The following is a 19,197-nucleotide window of genomic DNA, read 5'->3' as shown; positions in this document are numbered from 1 at the left end:
GACGATGGAGACAGGTGAAACAGAGCAAACTGACACCAAGACGGGCTTCGAAATCTGAAATAAGTCTCTTTGTCTATATGTTTAATAAATCAAGCTTCACTTAGCTCTGGTAATATTTATTTAGGTTCGTACGGCTTTGAGAGCCACACTATCTGTTTAAGACAGTCATTGGGCTGTAAACCACATTTCCCAGAAGTCCTCGGGCTCAGAGCCCCCCAATCTCCGCTGCTCAAAGACTACAATTCCCAGCATGGAGCGAGAGCAAGGACCACAACTCCCGGCATGCTCTTAGAGGTGGCCGGGAAGCGCGGCTTTTCTCTCGCCCCGCCTTTCCCGCCGCTCGCAGCCAATGGGAAGGCTCAGTACTGCACGGTGTGGCCGGGGACAGCGCCGTAGACAAGTTGCGAGTCGAGGGAAGCGGCGGGAAGTTCGTACTACGCTGTGGACGTCTGATTGGCAACTCTGGGTAGGGAGCTGGGGGGTGGCGGCGGGACGGTGGGTACAGCGTCAATTCAGAGCGGCGCCTGCTCGTTCAGGCCTCAGGCGGCACCGCGGCTGAGTCGGGCCTGCCCGGAACCCTCGCTTCTTAGCCTGCTCGGGGAGCTGCGGGAAGCCAGGTTCTTGAAGGATGCCCGAAACGGGGCGCGGGCCGGGGTGGCGGACAAGGCATGACAGGGGCCTGGACCCTGATTGAGCCCGTCCCTTCTCTAGCAGCGGTGCGGCGAGGCCCTGAGGCGCACCCCACGGGCCGCCAGCTTCTCGCCTCCTTTCTGGTTTTGCTCCTCTGGTCTCCATCGCAAGTGCTCTATTTCCCTGTCTTTAAAGGCAGAAGTTAGGTTTCCTCCAGCGTCAGAGTTTATTTTAGACCGTTTCCAGCCCGAATAGCCTTAGCTGTAAAACTGCGCCAGTGTCTTTCGAGAGATGAGGAGAGTGACTGACACGCTCTAGTCCTGTTGAGGTTACCCGTTTTTCTTCTATTGTCTTATCTTTAAAGGCAGCCATTTTTTTTTTTTTTTTTTTTTTTTTTTTTGGTTTTTCGAGACAGCGTTTCTCTGTGACTTTGGAGCCTGTCCTGGAACTAGCTCTGTAGACCAGGCTGGTCTCGAACTCACAGAGATCCGTCTGCCTCTGCCTCCTGAGTGCTGGGATTAAAGGCGTGCGCCACCATCTAAGTATTAATTCTTCCTTTCCCTCCCCTGCTGCTCTTGGAACAATTTGGAAAGACGATTTTGCTGTTGGAAAGGTGGTGATTAAACTTAGAGGATCTTTGAAGAGCTTCATTAATCTCTCTCTCTCTCTCTCTCTCAACTGGAATTGCCCATCTGTTGAGTCTGGATTCAAAATAGTAAAAAAACACAATGTAGAACAGCACTTATTTTTAAGAGTTCAGGAAGAAGGCATATCTCACTTTTTTATGATATGCTAATCATATTGTTTGAGGAGATTTAACTTACAATTATGACAGGCATTAAATTTCTGGCCAGTTAAGATAATGCTCATCTACCTGTAGAAAGGAATGCAAGTTGACATCACTTAATAATGGCTTTCCTTGTGGCGCCACAGATGGCAGCCACTGCGACTCAGCTTCGCTCATGGTGTCTGTGCTAACCCAGGAACACGGGTTGAGTTGGATAACAAATATGTGTTAGGCATTAGTGATTCGGTGCAGCGCTAGTATCCAGTACAGATATCACTTTGATAGCTGCAATGGCTGCTGCTTATGCTTGGCATTGCAGAAATGATGAGAGTCTTATTTGTTAAACAAATGAGATGATGGAGTTGATGTGTTAAGCAGGGAGCCTGGCATCTAATAAGTTATCGAGTGCCCAGGGAATGGTTATATGGAAAGCTTATGCCGAGTCTCATTCAAGTGTGCCTGTATATATTTTAAAAATAACAGCAGTGCGTTTAAAATGTTGACAGGCCCTAAAATTAAACTTCTTACAGGAAATAGGCCAGCTTCTCTTAACTCTGAGAACTAACGTGAAATAATAATAAATGACTGTCCCAGATGTCTACAGAAGACAAGGATTTAAATTTTGACTTTTCCCCCCTTAAAGACCTCTCTAATAGACGTGCTCTGAATAGGATTTGATCTGAAAAATAAAAACAGTAAAGGCATTTTTGATTTGAAAGATAAACAGATTTGGAAGTGGAATTTACCTTGCATCAAATGCGGAGGGGTGACTCCTGAGTTTATGCAAACGAGCAAAGGCTCACTCTCTCCAGGCATCAAGCTGTGAGCCACCTGGGAATGTGTGGGTGAAATGGGGCTGGGGGGGGGGGAGCTGGTCCGGATGGGTCTCCAGTAGACTGGTAACTGGGTGGGCTGAGAGCCTGTATATTAGGCCGGTAGGGTATTTTTCATGCTTGTCAAGGTTCTGTTTGAGAGGGAGAGGACACAGACTGATTCCCTCACCTGAGACCAGACCACATGGCTACTGCTAAGCACAGACCTCTTCTAGGACACTGTTTTGTTAGAGCAGCAAGGAGGTGAGATGAGTTTAGAAGGGCGGTGTCTTCAGCAGCCAAGCCCTGAGCTCAGTGGGGAAACTTTTGCCCATGTTTCCTTGAATGTGTTTGCAGTTGTCATTGTAAAGCCGGAAGGATGCCCAGTGTCATTTAATCTCTCTGAGAATGGTGTCCAAGCCCCGTGTTGCCGAGGTTGCTGTGTTGAAGTGACTTGGTACACTTTCCTGATAGTCTTACTACATTTCTAAATGTTGCCTGGAATTTTTGTCCTCAAACTCAAGTGCATCATTCTTTTGGGTAGTGTATATGCAGTGTTTGATGGATTTTTATTAACTTAATTTCAGTGTTTTGAGAAGGATCTTACTTTGTAGTCTAGGCTGTCCAAGAACTCACTGTGTATTTCAACCTGGCTGGAGCTCACAGCAATCTTCCTGGTTTACTGAAGTGTCCGGTTATGTGTAGTGGTGGTGCTGGTGGTGGTGGAGGGGAGTATGCATGCCTCACCTGGTTAGGCAATGCTTTAAAAGAAACTCTTCAGAGCCTAGAGTGGTATGATGTGTGTCCTGACCCCAGAGTAGGTATTAAATTTACCAACAAGTACTAACTAATGACAAGGACACTTTATTGCCATTCTTTAATAAACTTAAGAATTTTTTTTAGGTGTAATATGTATGTCAACTTGGGAAAACTGATGTTATGAATCATATTTAGGCCTCAGGTAAGGTAGTCTTGTGTTATTAAATGACAGATGTTTGAACATACTGTATTATCAGACGGACTGTGTGGCTATCTCAGTATGCTTATACAAAAGAACTGTGTGGAAGGAACTGTAACAGTGCTTAGAAGCCTTTAGTCCCAGCTCCTGGGGAGGCAGAGGCAGGAAGATCACTGTGAGTTCAAGGCCAGCACGGTCTACATAGTTCCAGACCAGCTTGAGCTACAATAGTGAGACCCTGTCTTGAAATCAGCAACAACAAAAAGGTAAGCTTCTACAGGCTGACTGTGGACATGACAGAGTATGCTTATACTAATTAACTGCAGACATCACAGTACACTCGTACAGTTGACTGCCTCCAGTGTCACTGGGGGACACCATTTTATGGGACTCCTCTGTGCTCAGTCATTGACTGACAGGCTATTAGGTGACTGGTGACTGCATTTTGATGAGTCCGCATCAACTCCTGACTTTGTATGGGTGTCTGGTCCAAAGGATGGGAATCTGTGTTCTAGGATTCAAAAATTGAGATGGACATATTTTTAGAGTAGTACTATATGAAAATCAATTATGTATCAGTAAGTCACGTGCATTAAGTAGGAAGAGACACTGAATGGAAGTCAGTAATTAAATGGCAGAGTAATTAGTTGGAAATTTTCGAATGTTCTGCCATGTACTTTTAAAGCATCCGTGGTACTGACACTGGAAGGAAGTGCACCTCAGATAGCTCTGTATCAGGAATGGTTGCATGGACTGAAAACGAGGGCCTTCTAACTGCTGTCTGTGCGTCAGAGTTCTCTGAATCAGCTGGCTGACTGCTGTAAATGAGGACCTTCTAACTGCTGTCTGTGCGTCAGAGTTCTCTGAATCAGCTGGCTGACTGCTGTGGATCGGTGAGCAGCTTCATCTCTAGACTTAGCTTCTTGCTTTAAGAACCTCAGAGAAACAGCATTATATAATTGTCGATTTTTACATAAGATTTAAAAACAATTGAGTTTGAAGTCTTATAACCAGGATAATGGCAGCTTTACTTGAGGTTGCATTTCTCAAGTTACTTTACCAAGTATGTTGAACAGGTCCCACCTTTTGGCCTTCCTCTGTCTTGCTGCACTGTGGCCCTGTCTCAGAATACTGAATACTTAGAAAGTGTGATTGACCCTTAAGTCTTCATGGACTGAACTTACTGTTTTTACTGTAGATATCAGTGCTCCCCAAACCCCCACAGTTTAGTGTTCTGTATGACAGTGGCCATCAGTGTGCAGATTTTGTATAGTTACAAGTTCTCTGCTGGAGGTAATGAGAAAAAGTCTTCTTAGACATCAGAAAAGTTTTTAAATTGTGTTTTGTAAAAGCTGAATTCAGGTTGTAATGCTTAAGAGATTTAGTCTTGTTTTTGTTTTTGTTTTTCCCCCCAGGCTTGTAGAATATATTCAGAAGATTTAGCCTCCCCCCCCTTTTAGGCTTGTTGAATATATTTCAGAAGTAATGACTTAGAAATTTATCTTTTTAGAACTTGCTAGTGGGTCTGTAAAATGTATAGATACAGACACTCTGAAATTAATTTGGCAATTTCTCAAATATCTGTCTGTCTGTCTGTGTATGTATGTATGTATGTATGTATGTATGTATGTATCTATCTATCTATCTATCTACCTACCTACCTACCTACCTACCTACCTACCTACCTACCTACCTATCTATCTATCTATCTATCTATCTATCTATCTATCTATCTGTCTATTTTGGTTTTTCGAGACAGGGTTTCTCTGTAGCTTTGGAGCCTGTCCTGGAACTAGCTCTTGTAGATCAGGCTGGTCTCGAACCCACAGAGATCTGCCTGCCTATGCCTCCCGAGTGCTGGGATTAAAGGTGTGCGCCACCACCGCCCAGCTTCTCAAAAATTTAAACATAAGGTTTAACATAAGATCCCACAGTTGCACTTGTGGACATTTATCCTAGATAAATAAAAGCTTGCATCTGTACAAAAACTTTTTCATTAATACTTGTAGACACTTTATAATAGCCCCAAACAGAAAGAGCTCCCCATCATCCAGTGGAACACCAGGCCCTGAAAAAAGGAGTGGCTGTTGGTGCACATAGAGTTAGCAGGGAGCTCACAGGGGGCTCAGTGCTGAGTGCTAACTGAAGGCTGGGGACAGCCAGGAGATTCTAAAATGCTAGAAAGAGGCTTTTGTGCAAGGAGCAGAGCTCTGCAGGTAGTTTGCAGAGCCCTATTCTCCGCCAAACAAGCAAGGGGCTTCTCTGGGAGGGAAGCTTGCACATCATCACAGGGAAGATGCCATGTATAGATGCGCTACATTCATGAACATGCTCAATGTGAGATTGTGATTACATTTGAACATTCAGCCATGAACAGTTCTCGGCAGACATTAGGGTGATAATGAGGACAGCTATCCTGGTTCACCTGAAAGAGACAGAGGTTTTGGTTTCTTAGAAGTTTTTCCTAAGCACCTTAGATGAAACAAAAGGGAAAAAACCTTGAGGTTTTTTTTTTTTATGTTGATTTATTTATTATGTGAGTATGGGTCTACATGTTGAGGTCAGGGTACAGCTTGAGAGAGCTGGTTCTTTCCCTGTACCATGTGGGTCCTGGGGATTGAATTCACCTACCAGCCAAGGTTCCCCCCCCACCCCCCAGCTCCACTACTAAAGTCTTTTTAAAGGAGCAGCAGCCTCCTTCCTCCAAATGTGTGGGAGCTTGGACTTAGAAAGTGGCCAGCCAAGCTGTTTCTTTGTAACATTCTCAATGACAACAGTGTAGAAATGGAAGGCAGGCTAGTATTTGTTAGGTTAGGGCTGTTTCTTTGGGTGAAAGACAATCTCATGCTCTGATTGTGGTGGTGGTTACGTGGATGTGTGAACTCGATGAAGTGTAGAAACACAATCTGAAAGCCGGAATTTGAATAAGGAGTTAGTTACTAGTGCTGGGTTGTCAGTTTGCTATTTTTTAGTGATTGCTTATCCATCGTATGACTGTCTCTCATCTTATGTAGCTATTGAAGTGTGTGAGTGTTCATTTTCAGGTTCTGTGTGAGCGTAAAGCTTCCGTTTTTCCTAGGATCAATGCCCACGAGTAACTATTGGGTTGTGTGGTGTGTGCTCGGCTTAAGGAACTGCCAAACTTTGGTCGTGTAGCCGCACTCATAGTCATCACTGAGAGATCCAGCTCTCACTTTGATTTGCACTTCTCTAGGGCTAATCTTCTCTGCTTATTTGCCTCTCACATCTTCTTTGATGACTTGAATCTTAAATTTTTTGCCCACTTTATAATTGGATTGTTTGTTTTCTTAGAGCTTTTAAAATATGTTCTAGATCCATCTTTGCCAAATGCAGGGCTCGTGAGTATATGCTTTCAGTCCCGGGCTTGTCTTTGCATTCTCCTGCAGTGTCTTTTGCAGCACACACATCCTTTGTGGATTGTGCCCTTGGCGTCAGAATTCTCTGCTTATATTTGTATATTTTCTTCTAGGTGTTCCACAATTTTATGTTCCTGTTTCTCATATCTGTTATCTATTTTGGGCTAGTGTTTTGTACATGATGTGAGTTTAAATCCTGGTTCATTTTGTTTCATCTGTGAATGTCCACTTACTCCCAAACCATCTGTTGAAGACTCCTCTGTCTCCATAGAGAGACTTTTTAAAATCTTTGCAAAACAATCAGTTGGCCATAGATCATAAATTGAATATCAAAATGAAGATGGGAGGAAATGAATGAGCAGTTAAGTAAATATGACTACAGATATATATAGGTAGACAATGACCTGAGTCTTGACAAAAATGGGAATATGTGTAGAGCAAAGTCATGTCACAGGTAGGAGCTGGGTATTTTGGAGTGAGGAGTGAAGGAGGTGCAGTTTAAGACTGGATGGTTATTGGTGAGTAGAAACAGCTGACCAGGTGGACCTTTGAGCAGGAAATGGTATTAAGAGAAGACTTTTAGGGCCATGTGAAGGAGGACCAGAGATAACCGTGACTCTTGATTTACCACTATGTGTGACAGAGTTCGGTTGGAAAACTACGAGAGTGATATTTTGTAGTGTTATTTATCTCTAGTACTCCCTAGGAGCACATGTTAGCTTTCTGTCACTGGAACAAAATAACCCAGGGAGAGGTTACTTTGGCTCAAGGGGATGCTAGCTCATTGTTGGTTGGCCCTGTTACTGTGGGGTCATGGCAGGGAAGACGATTGTGGCAAGAGTGTGTGATGGGGGAAGCTGCTTACCTGCTAGTGTCCAGGGACCAGAGGGAAACAGGAAGGGGGCAATGTCACTTTTAAGGGCACATTTTCAGTGACCTTTCTCCAACCTCCTAATGGTTTCACCGCCTCTCAGTATTACCATGGACTGGTGCCCAAGCCGGTACCACAAGAACTTTTGAGAGGCAGTTATCCAGAATATAACAAAGGCTAACGGTACATTTTAGACTCTTGTTGTGTGTTCAGTGATGGATATTGACAAGTCCAGACTTTAAGACTCCTTAGTGCTACCTGTAGCAAATTGCACTTGGAAAGAAAAATGGAGTCCTTTGGCTTGTTGTTGTAGATGACTTTTGGGCTAAATGTGAAAAGGGTCTGAGAGTTGAATCACTGAGGTGATAAAAGAGTTGATAAGTAAATCCGTTGAGAAAAGTTGGTGGGACCAGATTTATTTGTGATGACAGAGAAGGGCTGTCAGGTGTTCCGTAAGTATGTCCTGACCTGTTTGGTGGCTGGTGATGCTCAGCTGCTCTTCCAGATCCTAAAGACCAAATGAAGAACACTGAACACTGGCTCCTAATGTTGTGATGTGGTTTAGTCTTAGGAAGATACTGTCATCCAAAAGTTCTTTACCGGTAGGATGGTAACTGGGTTAGGGCAGCTCCTGGTTGGGTGTAATGGGGAGTGGTCCTAAGCTTTTAATTCCTGACTTAAACTACTTGGCTTCTGTTTATCACCCACTAAAGTTCTTGATTTCTTTTCTCATACAAATTAAACCTTGTCCCTTTGTGCTCACCAGTGGGAATCTCATTTGTTTCTTGCATTTAAAAGATCATGTTGAATATATACATCAGACTCTGTCACTTTAAAAGTGACCAGCTAGCAAACAGAACTCACATAATGTTAGACTATTAGAAAATAGTGTAGTTTTTGCTTTAGTTAGACTGGAAAACAGAGCGTTCCATTGCTTAAAAGTGATGACTTGTTGAGTAAAGGCTTTTGCTGCATAAGAGACAGGATGGTGTGTATGGATGCAAGGTGGGCATGGCAGAGCTCTGCGTCCACTCACCTGTGCTCACAGTACCTTTCTGCTGACTGACTGGGTCCGGTTCCCTTCTGTAGTCCAGATCCTGACTGCTGACTGTTACACTCCTGATTGTGACTCTTCCATAGTACCGTCACAGAATTTCCCCTCTCCAGAAGAGCAGGCTCTTACAGTGCTGTGCAAGCTGCCCATTTAAAACTATCATTGCTTGGCACCTATGCCCTAGTGACAGTTTGACCAACATGTGAGCAGGCACACTGCCATCCTGACAGATGGGTGTGAGTACAGGCAGCCAAGAAACCATGTATCTGCATCTAGTGTATTTGTTAAGGGCAGGATTCCCAGTTGGGATGTTCAAACGTCTGTCCATCCTGAGCTTTCACGCCTGTGGATAAAGGGATGTCATCATTAATCCCAGCTCTGACTGAGATTGCATGGATTTGTAAGAGCTCCTTGGCTCTTACAGAAGTAGGCGATTGGGGACAATCAGGATAACTGTGTCTCCTTCATCACAGGAATATTTCAAAGAATCCTTTCCCCTTTCTCCTGCCCAGAGAGGTTTGTAATGAGGGTAAACCTGCTTAGAAATTATTCTGGTACCTCTGGAATGAACGTGACTTAGTTTTCTGGAGTACGAAAGCTTCCAGAGTAATTTGTTCATGCTCTGTGCAGCGATATATGTGTGTACAAACCTACGTCTTTGGAATTGGAGTCAGATCCGAGATCAAGTATTGACTTCGATTATGACATTAGAGCAAACTAATTCAACATCATATCAAGATAAAATAGTTCTGAGTTTGCAGTTGGTTGTGAGAATTACCTATGAAATGTGCACATAAGTCTGATTCTATCATTATTTGAATATAATGGAAGGGAGTAGGGTTTTTGTTTTTTAGTTACGGAAACAGTATATATAAATATTTTTTCAACTCAGTTCTTTCTGTCTTTGGTCTTACCTAGACATTTCCTGGTGTACATGGTGGGGAGCTCCAGTGACAGCAAACTCATTACATCCAGTGCAGCACTCCTCAGCCCTAGGTTGTTGACTGTTGAGATGGTTCATCCTTTGGTTGGGGGCTCCCTGTGCTGTGGAATGTATGGCAGCTGAAAGGGACAAATTCATTCACAGTTGAGAGCCCTCACTCTAGAGATAGCCTACAATACTTTAAATTAGAACTGTAATTTCTTATCCTCTCTGGAAACCTACAGTGTTCTGTCTTGGAGTCATGTAGTACTAGCAGAATGCCCCTTCAAACAGGATCAGGTATTCTCAGTCATTCTGAATGGAAACACCTACAGTTTGTAAGCTCTTTGTTTGTTTTTCATGCTTCTTCTTCCTCTTCCTCTTCCTCCTCTTTCTCTTCCTCTTCTTCTTCTTCTTTTTTTTTTTTTTTTTGTTTGTTTTGGTTTTGGTTTTTTGAGACGGTTTCTCTGTCCTGGAACTAGCTCTTGTAGACCAGGCTGGTCTTGAATTCACAGAAATCCACCTGCCTCTGCCTCCTGAGTGCTGGGATAAAAGGCATGTGCCACCACTTCCCTGCTGTAAGCTCTTAGTTATATGACCTGGCTCCATGTCTGTTCACCAATGATTTTCCTTTTTCTAAATTCTATCTTTAAGCTGTAGTGTCTAAAATACAGTCAACTCCCCATGCATGGTTTATGCAAAGACCTGGAGTTGCATGTTTTATAGATGTAGCTCCTTAATTGTGTTAGGAGTGGGTGTTGGCTTTCCACACACACCACATTATGTTAATATTTGCTTCTTCCTCACCACAGTGTGCACACAGCCTAGTGCTGAGTAAGTCTTCTCTGTACCAAACCGGCTCTTTGTTGTGGTTCTGAATTAGTTTTGGACTGCAACTGGGAGATTATGTTTTATTCTGTTAAATTCACTTTTATTGAATTTAGCTAACTTTGACATTCTTAGATATTTTAGAATCCCAACTTTTGGTCAGATTGGATGTTTCATTCTTAAGTATGTGATAATGCTGTCAGCTGAGACTGGAAATGTCTGAAAAAAGCATATACACACGTCTGCAGATTGAGAGGAAGACTGAGGAGAGAATCCTGAAGTCCTGGTGTGAACAGGGAGCTGGACAGAGAGGCAGCCCAGGAGACCTGGAAGGACAGTGATGGAAGGAGGAGCAGATGTAAATATTTCGTAAGCTGCCAGACTGCTCAGTACTGTAGTGGATTTTTGAGTTTACAACAGAGGGCATGGTTGCTGTCTTCTGCTCCTGTTTCTTCTGCCTTTCTGCTTTAACTATAACATTGGCACATAGAATGCATGACTGTAGTAAAGTGGCTTTGTAATAGTTTCTATATACAGACAAACAGACCATTAAGGCCTAATGAACTTGGGAAGTATGGACTTCTCCAAGATTGTAAGTTGTTCTGGAAGTAGATGGAGGTATCTAGTTGTTAAAGGGGAGAGCCCTGGTAAGTCAGGGGTTTTTCTTGGTTGGGTGTAAGAGAGATGGTTAAGAGAACTCAAAAGCTGTGGTTGTTAGAAGTGTGGTGTATGGTTTTCTCAGACTTTTCCAATGATTTGCCATCTGGCCTATAACCATTCTTAAGCAGAAAGGGGTTCATTATGATTGCATTTGTTGCAAAATGACAATCTGCTTAAGTATTGACTCCCTTTCCCCTTTGGTGCTGGGGATAGATTCTAACATGGGGCTTGTGCATGGGAGACAAATCTCTACTACAGAGCTACATTCCCTGCCCTACTGTGATAATCTAACAGTCCTTTGGACCAGAAGGAGCTCTTTAGAACCAAAGGAAAGAATCTTTAAAGAAACCATGAGCTCTAAGTCAGATTTTCTTAAAAGATCCTGGAAGAACAAGAATCCTTGGCAGTGTACAGTTTTCTTTTACAGTAGTTTTTGCATGAGTGATAATCTTGTCTCACAAAACAAGAAATCTTAATCCCACATCCAAACTAGCTAAGCTTCCAACAGCAAAGGCAAAGCCAGTTCATTTGTACATCTTTCCTAGCTCGGTGATTGTCTTTTACACTATAACAACCATTTATAACTGGACTGGAGAGATGGTTCAGAGATTAAGAGCATTGCCTGTTCTTCCAAAGGTCCTGAGTTCAATTCCCAGCGACCACGTGGTGGCTCACAACCATCTGGAATGAGGTCTGGTGCCCTCTTCTGGCCAGCAGGCATACATAGAGACAGAATATTGTATACATAATAAGTAAATAAATATTAAAAAAAACCCAACCATTTATAACAATAAATCCATTTGCTTTTATGTTTTGGCACACAATTTTTTTAAATTTGGGTATTTATCTAGAATAGCTGATTATAATGTGTGATATACCTTTAGAAGATCCTAGCATACTGTCAGTTTTCCAAAGTGGTTGACCAGCTGACATTCCTATTAGCATATGAGAGTTCCACTCACCAGTCATTTCTGCCTCCACATGCTGTAGTTTAGCTAAGTATTTTTTTGATTGTTTGAACAAGTTGGCCTGAAACTTGCAGCAACCCTCCTGTCTCAGCCACCATGCCCAAGCAGCTAAATGCTAAACAAATGAATAAAGAAATGCTCTTTCTCCTATTTTAATGAGTTGTCTCGTCTGTGTCTCACTGAAATGCTGGAATTTTATACATTCTGAGTGTGACTTGCCTCTTCTGTCTTGGAGCACTTTTGGGTGACTGAAACTCTATAGTCACATCCTGTCTTCCAGTCAGTGCTTGTTTACTGGAAGTCCTCTTTTGTTGCTACCTTGTGGTGCCAAGGATACTCTGGAATCAACCCTCTTATGTCTAGATAGGAAGCCTCCCTGATTTCTTTCACACTTAGGCCCGGATGCCTCAGAAGTATTTTTGTGTGTTATGTAATAGGAGTGGAGCTTGCCATTGTGGATGCAAAACCACCAGGAGGTTCTCATTCTCTGAAGGGCAGTAGCCTAGTGAGAGTGAAGTAAGTTGTGCCTTTTGTTTTCGTTCCCTGATGATCTGCTACGTACTTTTTTGTGCTTGGTAGGCCACCTGCATGTCTGTGATCAATTGTTTATTCAATTCTTTGCCCACTTTTAATTTTTTTATTGAATTGATTAATGTGTCATACTCTTCTCTTATTTTTTTGAGACAGGTTTCTCTGTGTAACAGGGATTCACCTGCCTCTTCCTCCCAAGTGCTGGGATTAAAGGAGTGCACCACCACCAGCTGGCATATTCGTTTTTCTTCCATTCTGTTCAGGGAGTGTTCATTCTGTAGTAGCAGGTGGTCAAGAGAATTCTTAGGCTGTGTACATGCTTTTGGTGATCTCTCATAGTTCCCTCAGCGTAGACCAACAGTCCACTGGGACCAACCCTAGGTATCTCAGATTAGAAATGCGCACCTGCTGGTCATTTCAGTAGCACCTCGGTGGTTCACACATGCTTCTAGAACAAACTGCCATTCTTTCTTCTTCAGACAGTAGGTAGAATGCCTGACTTACAGTTTATTGCAAGTTTTTCATTTTATAGGAGAGAAAAAAGAACTGGAGAAGTGGACTGTTGACTAAGCTCATGGGGTGGTGGTGGTGGAGGACCTGGGATGCATCAGCACGCTCTTAGGACAGTCTGCTGGTTTCTTGTCAGTAGGTCCATTTACTAAATAAACTCAAGGGATTCCTCAGTAAGATGGGGTTCCCATCTTTGAGACTGACACATACACTGTGTTTTTGTGCTTGTAAGCTTTCTTGTTCTTTCTCTCTCTTTCCTTTTTTTTTTTTGTTTTTTATTTTTCGAGACAAGGTTACTTTTGTCTTAAAACCTGTCCTGGAACTAGCTCCTGTAGACCAGGCTGGCCTTGAACTCACAGAGATCCGCCTGCCTCTGCCTCCTGAGTGCTGGGATTAAAGACGTGCGCCACCAATGCCCAGCTCTTTCTCTTTCTTTTGTTCTCATTCTTTTTCTCTTTCTCGGTTCAGACAGGGTCTCACTGTATAGCTCTAGCTGGCCTAGAACTTGCTACCTAGACCACAGTGACCTTGAACTCTGCCCCTGGAGTGCTGAGTTGAAAGGCAAGCACCATGCCTGGCAACACTGCTTTCTTCAGTAAGTAAGCTAATGTGACTTTTGAGTAGTCAGTTTTGTTAGGGCTTTTTAGATGTTAAAACAAAAATGATGTTGTTTCCATGGCGGACTTGAGGAATCTGACTCTTGGAATACAGTCTTAGGACACCATGTTGACTGAATTTTCTTTATATCCTCTAGTAGTTTTATCTTGTCAACAAAATTTCTGTCAGTATATTCACACACACAGGCAACAGACGTGGACACATGGGCACACACACTAACACATAAAAATTTGTTGTTACTGAGGCTGACCTCACACTTCCTGGCCCATGCGAGTCCTCTGTTTTAGCTTTCCAAGTAGCTGGTGCCACAGGCACAAGCCCTGTCTGTGCCTGGTAAGCGTGTGATTTTAAAGTAGCCTCTTTCTGAAGCCCCTGAGCAGCGATTTTGTCATCCCCAGGTCATTACCATTCACTCTGCAGTCAGTTCATAGAAGTGAATTTGCAGTAGCGTGGCGTCTGCTCTTGTTTTCACAAGTAGTTTTATGGCATTTATGTGTATGGGTATATTGTTATTCATTAAAAGGAATATTTTATCAACTTTGGATGAATTTTTTTGCAAAGGACTTGTTCTGCAATATATGCTCTTTAAGGGGCAGGAAGGTAGCTTTTTGCAACAGTTAACACTTTGTATATGTGGTTTGCTTTGCTACTTAGTTGTAAGCGCATGAGGAAATTATTTACTTTCACTTAAACAGTTTCCTTGTATGCACACTTACTGTAGTACTTACATTTTATGGCTATTATAAAATCAGAGATAATGTGTGTAAGTCGCTCAACATACAGCCTGCTGTGTAGTCACTTAACAGTGATGGGTTTAGTTACATTCATTTGTATGTAAGAGCTGTGTGTTGTACTTAATGGTTAATTGAATCTTCCCACTGTAGATTCATTCATTCATATTTTTACTCATTTAGGGTTAATTGAGCAAAAATAACTGATAATACTAATGTAGGAGCGTTATGTCAATATTCAATTTCAGTTACTAATCTTCAAGAGGTATTACTGTTTTCAAGGTAGAGTCAGTATTCTGTAAAGAGTGGCTTAGACTTTATTATCAAAGCAGGAAGGTATGATTGTGTTTGGGGGGGAGGTGGTGAGAGTTGTATTCTACAGTTGATGCGTTGGTTGTGTGACCTGAGGTTGTGTGCAGGACTGATTCATCTGGTTCTGCTGTGCAGAAGCATCAGCAAGTTCTAGATTAGGAGCACTGAAAAGCTACGATTGATATTAATAAACTTTACTTTTTATGAAGAATTCTTTAAAATTAGCATACTTTAAAAATTAATGCAGGTACACAATAAAGTCAGTTATAAATGTTTAAAGAATGAAGACTAAACTTCCTCCCTCTAAGGCATTCTGTTATTAAATCATTATATGTGCTCACATTGACACAGTGATTCAAAGCTCCTGGAATTGCCAGTCTCACACACCCCAGTATCTACAGTGCTCGCCGGTTGGCTGTCTGCATTATGTGAATAGGATGCTCAAAGACACATTTGTACTTTTCACTTATAGCCTCTCTTTAGGTCACTTTATAGCTGTTTAAGTAGAGCGACCTCACTTCCAAAGTTGTTTTCTGGGCAGGAGTGGCGGTTGGTACACGCCTTTAATCCCAGCACTGAAAGTAGAGGCAGACAGGCCTCTCTGAGTTTTGAGGCTACACAGTGAGATCTTATCTCAAAAAATTAAAAAAAAAATTGTGTTCCATTGCTAAGTTCCCTGTGATATAAGCTGATGGTGTTTCTGGTCATTTGTTATGCTACAGGATGCTGCAGTTGTACAGACAGGATGATTGCTAGCAGTGAACTGAGGTACCAAAGATGTTATCATTTACAGATTTGATAGATAGTGCCAAATTGGTATACCTTTTTTTCTTTATTCTCTTAGCAACCCAGTGTATTTTCTGACTTGGAATTTGAGTAATCTGTAGCTGAAACCATCAACTTGACAATAATTTTAATTTGTATTTGTATTGAGCCTGTTTGCTGCAAGCATTCAGGATGTATTGGTAATGAAAGAAGTCAGGTGAAGCACACATAGGTAATATACTCGGCCTGTTACCTAGCAGCAACGCTGAGAAATGTCTATTTTGTGAGGAGAGAAAACGAGAGGAATAATGTCCTCCTGAATCCACTTTACCTTGCTCGGCCTATGTCCTTGGCCTCATAAATGTTGTGTAGAATTTTGAAAATTCAAAGAGAAAAGCATACCCATTACAGTTAGGTAAAAATATTTAGGAAGCAAGATTATAATGGAAGAGAAAAGCAAGGCTCATGTGCTGTCTGAGGACCTGGGAACACTGATTTAAATGTGAACAAGAAATGCCATTGTGAACTTGGGGTACACTTTTCCTTTAAAATTAGCTTGCAGCTCCCTGTTCAAAAGACCTGGAAGTGATCATATCATACAGTGTTATGACAGTAGAGTAGCATTATTATGATGACATTTTGTCTAGCATCAAGGGCAGTGACAGCCAGGAAGTTTGGACCTCCAAATAGTCATGTTCAGCTAAAAAGAAACAAAGTTTCCTATAGAAGTGTGACTGAGGTTTGGAATAGGAATGGGGAAGGGAACCTGGAACATCTTGTCCAAGGCTTCTAAGACCTTGTCTCAAAAGGGCATGCTGGCAACTTGAAGGACTTTTATAGTTTGGCAGATTTGACACACTTTGTATTGAGACACTGTTGTTATCTACAGAGTTCATGCTGGAGAACCACTCAGTTGAGTTACAAAGAAATCTCATGTTTTAAGGAAGTTTGTGATTTTGTTTTGGGTCACATTTATAGCTATCTTAGGTGCATGTGTGTTGCATGCTCCAGATTGTCATGTTCAAAAATGAAAGAGCATTCCTGAGCTTCTGGAGCTCGCCTTTGCTCACAGGGACACCAAGGGAAGGGAGTTAAGTCAGAGACAAAACCAGGGTTGCTGCTGCCGGCTAAATCCCAGCCAAGGGCATGCCTCCTGCTTTGCACATGGTAGATAGTGGTGGAGCTGATCCACTTCTGCTGACAGCAGCCACTGCAGAGACTCTTCTGTCCCCAGTTATCGAACAGTGCCAAGTCCTAAGACTCCAGTAACTTTTGTCTGTACTCACTGTGCCCCTCCTGCAAGGGGTGGTAACTTAACTTTAATTGCTGTGTGTTCATGGCAGCCTTTGGCAGTGAATGGCAGCACCCGAGGAAGCACAATTTAAGTACAGCATCCAAAACAAAAAAACTACAGGAACATTATAGGGTCACCTTTAACAAATTCTAATTTACAGGACAGATAGCAGAGGGTGAGGGAAGGCATAGGGAGGTGGCACTCAGATCAGGATGTGCTTTTGGGTACTGAATAGCGGAGTCCTCATGTAAAATGAATCCTTTGGAGACTGGGGAGACTGGAATTCTTACTAGATGTTGTTGAGAAATGATTAATTTTGTTAGGTAATGATAGATGGTGGATGTTTCATATGAAGTTCTATGATGTCTGCTGTAAGATGGTTTTAGGAGGGGCTGGTGGAGTAGACCCTGTGTTGACAGCTGTTGCAGGGGTGAGTATCGTGTGGCTCCTAACTGTGTCACTGTGCCGCTCATCAGTTCTGAAATTCCTGTAGGAAGCTGCTGTTAAAGCCAGGTGTGCTGCTTCTGTGAATCCGCCCGTCCTTGTCACTTCTTTTCTCTTCTTTGTTGGCTTTTGTCTACTTTTCCTTATAATTTAAAGGGTTCTTTCAGTAATGCGAAACAAACCTTTTGTCATGTTTTGCAGATAGTTTTCATTTGTCTTTTGAGTTCATGGTGCTTTTCCTTTTGTTTTTTTTTATAACCTGTGGTTGAATTTCCATTTTTATTTTTGTCAATTTATTATTTTTCTTTATGGTTTAAGTGTTTTTGTGTGTTTCTTATGAAAAGCCTTTTTTCAGAGACTGAAAAGTTCTTTCATGTTTTCATGATGTTTTAAACGACTCCAGCACATTTTCATTGTATAGACGTTTTCATTTTCCTAGCATATTGGAGGATATTCTCTTTAGAGCTGGGCTTTAAGCCTGTATCAGGACGAATGCTCAGTAGCTCTTCTGGGAAGATATCGATAGATTTAACCAGGATTCCCCAGAAGAATAGCTGTGGACAGAGTTTACAGGAAGGCTCAGGAAAGGTGTAACACGTCTGAGTTCTTTTTTAAAAGCTAAATACTGTGTAACTTATTAGTAATTTTTTTTCTGCTGTAGACCCGTATTAGTAATATTGAGTAGCTAACTAATTGTCAAGAAGGTTTAGTATTTACTTTCCCCAAACAAACATTTTAACATTTTCCCTTGGGTTAAGGTAAGGAGTAGGGCTCCTCCCTGGAGGCAGCATCTCAAGCTTGCCCTTTCCTATCTGCCCCTGTGAAGAATGGAGCATTGTCAGTTGTGCTTCTGCAGTGGCCTCCTCACTGGGGGGTTGTTCTGGGAAACCTGTAGGCATCTCGGGGTACTTTATCTACTGCACGCATCAACTTAGAAGGAGAAGTGCATGCATGTACAGGCTTGGCAGAAGTCTTCCCTCTGAGGGGAAAGTGGTTGCAAGGAGGTGGCTTATATGCTGTGTGTTTCCAATTAAATGTGAGTTCTGCTGTTAATTTTTAGAAATGGGTTAAGTTGAAATATATATATACTACATTTTAAATATTTTATTTTACAAAATTTTTATAGTCTAATGTTAATTTTTTAATACAAGTGAAAAATAGGACTAGAAAACTCTTTTTCTTCTGCTGATACCTACTTCCCTTTCCCAGGATTTGCAGTGTGAGTGTCACCTAGCTCTTCCCAGCTTAGGTGTGAAGCACAGTAGGTGTGACAGTCGTTGAAGACCCATCATAGTTTGCTCAGCTTAGTGCTTTCAGGAAGAAATCTCTGATGTTCTGGGTTGTCAGCTCCAGAGCTTCCTTCTGTAGTCTCAGTTTGATACTCACTTGGTTTATGTTACAAAAGATACCATCTAGCCATGGATATTTGCTGTGCTTTGATTGATATGAGTGAGTCTCCCCTAAAACTAGAACACTGTCTTGTGCCCCAATGGGATCCCAGTGCTTTCCTGTACTGTGGGTTTTTATGTCGTATAGTATTGGTAATCAGTGCTTTTCTTTTCTTTTCTTTTCTTTTCTTTTCTTTTCTTTTCTTTTCTTTTTTTCTTTTCTTTTTTCTTTTCTTTTCCTTTCCTTTCCTTTTCTTTTCTCTCCCTCCCTTCCTCCCTTTCTTTTTTTAATCATTACTGAGAATTTCTTTTTTGCGGGGGTGATGGGGAGTTTTGAGACAGGTTTTTCTGTGTAGTTCTGGCTGTTCTGGAACTTGCTCTGTAGACCAAGCTGGCCTCAAACTCTCAGCCTGTCCCAGCCTCCCAAATGCTGGGATTAAAGGTGTAGCCACCTTCCCTGGCTTTACTGACGATTCTTACAGGTTTGTCTCAGTTGTATATTTGTGAGAACAAACCCTGTTGGTGGCTTGTGGCTCTCTGAACTTAGTCTCCGTGTGTGACTTTTACATGTTTCTGAGCACTGCTCAGAGGTATCTGCCGGCTTCTGATTAGTTTGCTTACTTGTGAGAGAATTGTGTCTAGATATGTTGCTTTCAGATTGTTCCGATAAAGTTTAGCAAAAGGAGTGAGGGAGTTCTTTGCTGACTTAACTATAGTTTGGCAGGAAGCCATTTCTT

General features: G+C 42.2%; 1 protein-coding gene across 3 annotated transcripts in view; it reads left to right on the top strand.

Annotated features, from left to right (window-relative positions):
• The first annotated feature begins 373 nt into the window (after positions 1 to 373).
• Positions 374 to 19,197, top strand: part of Vrk1 (VRK serine/threonine kinase 1) — a 72,900-nt gene continuing 54,076 nt past the window's right edge. For 2 of the 3 annotated variants that reach the window (XM_057783247.1, XM_057783245.1), the window contains exon 1: positions 374 to 466. The gene's annotated coding sequence lies outside the window, so the exon portion shown is untranslated. Of the gene's footprint in view, positions 467 to 505; positions 618 to 19,197 lie in introns of those variants that run through there. The other variant, XM_057783246.1, reaches the window with a different exon arrangement.

Source organism: Chionomys nivalis, chromosome 10 (genome assembly GCF_950005125.1).
Source record: "Chionomys nivalis chromosome 10, mChiNiv1.1, whole genome shotgun sequence".
Taxonomy (NCBI): Eukaryota; Metazoa; Chordata; class Mammalia; order Rodentia; family Cricetidae; genus Chionomys; species Chionomys nivalis.
This window is presented reverse-complemented; position numbering and strand designations above follow the sequence as displayed.